Source organism: Corapipo altera, unplaced genomic scaffold (genome assembly GCF_003945725.1).
Source record: "Corapipo altera isolate COAL_440 unplaced genomic scaffold, ASM394572v1 22, whole genome shotgun sequence".
In the NCBI taxonomy this organism is placed as follows: Eukaryota; Metazoa; Chordata; class Aves; order Passeriformes; family Pipridae; genus Corapipo; species Corapipo altera.
This window is the reverse complement of record NW_020884886.1, coordinates 4,359,355-4,366,484: the sequence shown is the minus strand read 5'-3', so window position 1 is coordinate 4,366,484 and position 7,130 is coordinate 4,359,355.

Here is a 7,130-nt window from a genome sequence, read left to right as displayed (position 1 = left end):
CGGATGGCCCCGCTCCGCTGCCCCGGCGGCCCCGCTCCGCGGCTCAGCGCGCACCGCGCTCGGGGCTCCGCGCCTCGCCACTGGCGCCGCGCTCCCTTCCCGCGATCCCTGTCCCGCACTCCGGGAGCCCCACTTGGGTGCCCGCCCAGCTCCGCACGTCCCCGTGCCCAGGGTCCCCGCCCCGCGGCTCCCTCCTGGGGTCCCTTTGCTCGGGGTCCCTTGTCCCGCGGACCCCGGTTTGGGTACCCGCCTCGCGTCCTCTCGCTTGCGCTCCCCGATCCGCGGCTCAGCGCGCTCCTCTCCTCCTCTGGCTCTCCGCTCCGCGGCTCAGCGCGTCCCCTGCCCGGGGCACACGCTCCGCGCCTGCTCGTCCTGGGGCCGCTCTGCGCCCCCGCGGCTCCCGGTGTGTCCCACCCGGACAGGCGGCTCCGCCCGCCCCGTGCCCGCCCGGGCTCCCAGCTCGGCGGAGCGGCGCCCCCGCCTTGCCGCCCGCCCGGGGTCCGCTCCCCGCTCCCCGCGCCGGCCCGCCCGCCCCCGCCGCCCCCGCCGCCCCGTGAGCATGCTCTGCAGCCAGGGACGCCCCGTCCGGGCCGGCACCACCGAGGCTGGCGGGGGACGGGACGGGACGGGACGGGAGGGGAGGGGGCGGCGGGAGCGGGCGCCCTGCGCGCTCCTTCCCTCCCTCCGAAACCGAGTCACCGTCGCAGTTCTTTGGTGCTGTCACCAACTCTGCGCGGCGTTTTTGCGCAGCTGGAGGGAAGAGCGCGGTCCCGCCGCGGCGAGCGGGGAAATGCCCCGTCAGCAGCCCCGGGGGAAGCGGTGCTGTCGAGGATGGGTATGGACACAGTTCGGTCTGAAAGGTGCGGTGGGGTGAGCGGGACAGACTCCCTGTCTTCCACAGGGATAGAAAACGGAGCCTGCATTGGTACTAGTTCCAAAGGGTTCTGCCGGACGACTGAGATGTATTACAGGCAGCAAGCCCGGCAACCGAAAATCCTTTTCTCTCTTTCCAGCTCGTTTATGGGATGAATCATTCCTCTCGGTAGGGTTCTAGCACAGCTAGAAACGGACTCTGACCGTGAGCATTACAGGCGTGAATGCTGTGCTCTCGGACTTGCCATGTGCTAACGTGCCTGAGTTTCTTCACAGAATATGCTTTAGTGATTTTTATTCAAATTATTATGGATTAAAAAAATTAAACTTAATTCCTTTTTAAGACCGTTGACAGGGATCAAACCCGTTCTTGATTCAACAGCATGTTTTGGCACTGAAAGGGCTGAGGAAGCCACACTTTTCAGGGGTGATCCAGCTACTTCTCCAGGCAGATGGGGAAGTACAAGAATCACTATACCTGAATCTGCAGTGACATGAAGGAAGATTAAGTGCTAGAGTTACTAAATACAGAGGGAAAAGAAAAAATAAATAAAACTCTGTAACCTTTTAGGTAATTTTCTAAAATTGTCACAAGAAAAACTGGAGCTTCACTTTAGCTCTCGCTTAAGAAATTGGCACTACTCTTCCACGTTTAAGCAGAGATATATTTAATATTGGAGGGAGAATTTAGCTTTTGTCACCACTGAATTCTAAACAGCATGACTAAAGCTGTGATGCTGAGGCAGTGTGTTGCTTGCACAAACTCTGCTTTCCTAAGCAATGCCTCCTACAATTTCTCTAAACGAAGGACCAGATTGCACAAGTACTTGTGCACGTGCTTGTTGAAGCTGCTAGTCCAGAAATGGAGATATTTGTTGTAAAAAAAGAGTTATCTGATTTGCTTGTTTAGGTTATATTCATTGCTTCTCTGGTGTAGAGGTGTGTGCACATACTTGTAATATGGTGTCTATATGCATGTATGTATTTACATGCATGCAGTCAGTACACATTAGCAATTTAAATAAACATGTGTGTAGGTATCTGTCTTCTTAATAACAATAGTAGCTCATTAATAATATAGCCTGCCCAAAACTCAGCAGCACACACTGGTGGCTTTGTACAAATCAGCACCAGTGTTGTAAGCAAAGACTCTGGGCTGTGGCTGGGAGCAGCAAAGGTGCAGGTGTATGTTCATCTCCAGCTCTGCCTCATGTAGTAAAGTCAGGCAGAGACGCAGTGCAAGCAGCCAGGAAGACACTTTAAGCTATTGAAGCAAAAATTGTAAAAGCTCACTTGTCAGATGTCTAAAGAATGAAAATTTGCACTGCTTTTTACAGTACTTTTTGCAATAGGTGGACTCAAAGTATCCCATTTATTGGCCAAGTGTTGCATTTGGCTGTCTGGCTCCTGAATAACTCAGAATTTGGAGGATATAATATATCCTCTAAAATATCCTCTCCCACCTATTTAATATTTAGCAGATATTCTCAATTTTCAGCTAGTGTGAACTGCTGTTGCTCACCAAAGATCCCTATGGAAGAAGACCTATCATTGAGCTGGGGGCAGATTCATCAGCCAAAGACACACCTGTGCCAGTGGGTGCGCTGGTGATACAGTCTCCAGTGTTGATCCAACATTTCATGCGTGCATGTTCAAAACTTTATTTCAAGGGAAAGCAATGCATTAGGAGATCAGGAATTTTTTCAATGGTAGCAGAAAAAGATACTGGTTTGTGATGAGGTGGCATATGAGACTAAAACCTTCATTCCCACAGTGAGCTGTGAAGAAGTGGAGAAGGAGCAGGCAACAGGACAACTGCTTTGCACTTGTACCAGATCATTCATAATGGCATCAGGTCAGAGAAGCAACCGTGTAATGGGTATGTTTATGGTGTTCATAACATTCCATCCACTGCTATCAACATTTTTTGAGCCCAAGATAAAAACCTTTAACATTTATAGGTTATTAGCATCCTTTTTTAACTTTCTGTAGGCAGTTTGCATATAAATCTCATTTTAAGAATAGTCCATTAAACCCACAGCTGTCACTTGCTGAAAGATTTGGGTGGGTTTTTTTCATCCTGAAATCATCTTTGTAATGGCTTTTGTGCTTTTCCTTCAGAGCTTTGCCTCATTTTTCTTTTTTTTATTCACCTGTTAAAATTGCACTTCTCTCTCACAGCTGGCAGATTGGAAGTAATGGAATTTAACTGCTACTGCAATGGTTCTGAGTGAAAAAAAATCTTTGCAGTTCCTGATTTTAGAAATGTATGTTTTACTAGCACTTTTCTTTCATTGCCACATTTTCTATTTTGATTTCAAAATACACAGACCCACTGTTCTGCCTAATAATTTTTATTTAAAAATAGCCAACACTCAGAAATTCACACATTCTCTCAAGAATCAAGCATCAAGAGATACTTGATGTAAAGAGGTAAAAAATAATTAATTCCAAAAGCAAGTTAAAATAAAGAGACACAGGTGTACGCTGAGGTTTAGGCTATAAAAGCATCCCATCAAAAAACTCCCATTACAGTTAAGCTCTGAAACAGAAAAGAAGAGGTAGTGGTAGAGGTGGAGGAGGCTGGAAGTCACTGCACATCAGGCCAATTTAATGAAGTCACTGAACATGTTCTTAACTGTAGAAGTATGCTCAAGTGGAGCTATATTTAGGAGCACAGTTGAATGTTTGCTTAAGGTCCATCAGTCTTAGTGAAGCTGAAGGCTTTATTGAACAGGGATGGACAAAGGTGCAGGTGTATTTATAGTCATGAAAATATTGAGGAAGGAGGCAGAAAACTCGTATCACCAATTATGTAGCAGAGAAAAATCTTTGCAGACTAGGTCAGGTTCTACTGTTCGTGTTTCAAACAAAAATAAATATGAGCAATTGGAAAATTATCAGAAATGCATTGCAGGAATTGTGTCTGGGAAACTTCTTCAGTTGAGTGGAGGGCAATGGGAGAGTTAGAACCAGCTGATGATGTCTAACAGGGGGAAAAGTTTTCTATAACAGATTACTTTTAATATTGCAAATAAGGTTAGAAAAACCACAGTGGCTAGAAACTGAATCACTGAGAAATCAGGGTAGACATAAGGCAAACATTTTTAACAGTGAGGATGAATAATGGCTGATGTGATAGATTTTGGATTGTAATAGATTTGCCATCATTTGCAGTCTGAGAGCCAAGGCTGAATGCATTTCTCAGAGACTGTGCCTCAGCTCATCCTTCAGCTCTGTCTTAACTTGGACAGTACCAAGCAGCACTCTGTAGTTCTCGGGAAAAGTAATTTTAGATGGCTGCAGTTACCCCTGCTGGCCTTAAATCCTATTTAGTTTTTTGTTGACTTGGGACTGTGATGGATAGTATTAATTAACCATATGTAACAGGATGAACAATTCCTCCACTATTTCCGTTACTTTTTCTCTGTAATGAGTGTGATATGGTTCCCACATAGCCAGTGATCACTCATGAAATAATTGATGGTACCAGAAGATATTTCTTTTTTGTTGTTTTGTTTTTTAAGGGTTGTATAGGACTAGCAGTAGATTTTGTAGTTCAGGATTTATTTGGGGGAAGAATTCCAGTTTCAAATTTTTAAACTCTAGTGGTAAGCATGAGCAACTTTATCATTTTAAGATAAACAGCAATAAATCACTACTTTTACTTAATTCTGCTCTTTTTTTTCCCCTTAAGTAATACTTAAAATTACATGGTCCTTTATAATCAACATGTCCCATTCATCTCTGTAGCGGAATATCAGTAATAGAGATTAGAAAGTTCTTTAATAAATACCTACTGCAATAATCCTGAGGACAATTAGTGCTGTTAGAGAACACAGTGGAACAGCTGATGAAGACTTCAGTCTGCTGACACAAGAGTTGTACTGGAGCTGATAAATTAAAACTAAGGTATATTCTACTGACCATCTGTAAGATAGAAATAGCTATTTCTTCTGAATCGTGAGTAGCCCTCTGCATGCCAAGCAGTGGCATTTCATCCTACAGTGTCTCTAGATTTTTCATCCTTTTCTTTCTCCAAGGAGGGTCAAAGAAGAAATATGCACTTTTTCAAGTGCAGAGAACATCAAGCACACCCTGTAATGCCTTTATAACCTCCCATTCTTCTGGCTGACACTGCAAATCAAAGGAGGGAACATACAGGTTGAAAAGCATATGCTTCAATAAATCAAGGCCAATACCCCAAATTCAGCACAAAGTCATAGCCACAGTGTATGGCTGTGCACCCTTAAAACAAAATCCATCTTTGAAAAGCAAAGAGCTGGGACCTTGACAGCGTCATATGGGGCAGGCAGAGGACCTGATCAGACCTGGCGAATTAGTCAGTCTGGAGTTCATCTGAGGAATAGTGCAGCTTTCAAACCCCTCTCAGGGAAGGTTTCTGTTCAAAGTCACAGTGAGACATAAGTAATAGCCATGATACTTACGGGAAGTCAGCATTTAGTCCCAGTAATCCTTGCAATGATAACCCAGTAACTCTACCTCGTGATATTTTCTGTGTATTACTTTGGCTGAGTTGGTCAAACAGAAGACTCTTATATATATAAACTTTCCACATACTTTGAAAGACTGTTTTTGCCCTGGGAACTCAATAGAGAGAACAGTACAGTCTTCATGAAACATAAAATGTGTATTGGTTTGAGATAAACAGAGTTGCCGTAGGGACCAGTAGTTTCCCAAATCCCAGAGTAGAAAACAGGACAGAAACTATCAATTGAAATATTGTCTAGCTGCTTTCATCAAAGAAAATATCGTATATTGAATTATCTGATATTTGTCATTTGTTTGTTGTGCATGGGTTGTACTGATTTTGCTAATTACCTGCAGTAGTTACAACAACAAAAATTACAACTATTGTAATTTTAGAATAATTTGCAAAGACTTAATGGCTGCTGTTGTAGCCTTAATAGTTAAAAATAGGTAATGCAATTCCTTTTTGTACTGTTGACTGAGATGTGTGGCCTGAAGAGGGGCGGGCTATTTTATTTTAGCTGTAGCTCTATCCAGACGTAAAAGATAGTAATAAGAACTGTAGCTGCACAGAAGTTTAGCATTCATTTCTGCTTTGACAGAATATGAGGGTGTTTAATTTATTGTTTATGCCCCATTAATTTCTGTTGTCACAGTGCCAGGTCTCCACTGAGCAGTGTGCAGAGTGGCTTGCCCCTGCCAAGGCTTCCCTGCACTTGATGCAGTGTCAGTGCCACACCTACACACAGAGCTGATATCAAATGCAGGCACAGTCAGCTCTTCTTGATATAGTGAAGTTTGGGTTCTTAACTCTTACTGCACTGGAAAGGTTTTCCAAAATAGACAACAAAGAAAATAGAAGAAAGAAATTCTGATGCTTGGAAAAGGACTCAAGAATGCTTTCAAAAGTCCGTTTGGCTAGTGTAACAAATTATTGCTTGGTAATGAAGCTGTTAGATTCAAGTAAGCAGTGGTGGAAAACCCTACCTGGGGAGCACTGCAGACATGCTCCTCATACCTGGGAGAGGAGCAGACAGGAGGGACAAGGAGGGGGGTTTATGTAACCAACTACCATTAAGATGTTGTTACAAAGCTATTGCTTTTTGCCTCATTGCTGTTGGTTGCTCCCTTCATACAAAAGTCATTGCCTGCTAGAAGGGAAATTACTAAATTCAGAAAATGATCGACTCAAGTCTGAAACAAACATGAATGTAGATTTAGCCTTAGGTATGTTATTAATAATTTCTGCACATTTTAAAAAGCATTCTGATTTCAGTTTAGCCTGGTAAATGTTTGATTGCAGAATAAGTTAAAGAAATTATGATATCCTTAATAATCCTGACTAAATGGTGTCATCATTTAACCCAGCAACTCACTACTCCCCACTGGTGGGACGGAGGAGAGAATCATAATAGTAAAAGTGAGAAAACTCATGAGTTGAGATAAAGACAGTTTAACAGGTAATGCAAAAATTGTGTGCACAAGCAAAGCAAAACAAGGAATTCATTCACCACTTCCCAAGAGCAGGTAGGTGTTCAGACATCCGCAGGAAAGCAGGGCTCCATCACATGTAACATTGACTTGAGAAGACAAATGCCATCACTCTGAATGTCACCCCCACCACTTCCTTCTTCCTCCATCAGCTTTATATTTTGAGCAGGAAGCCATATGATCTGGAATATCCCCTGGCTCATTTGGGATCAGCTGTCCCGGCTGTGTCCCCTCACAACTCCCTGTGCACTCACAACCTCCTCGCTGGTGGGGTG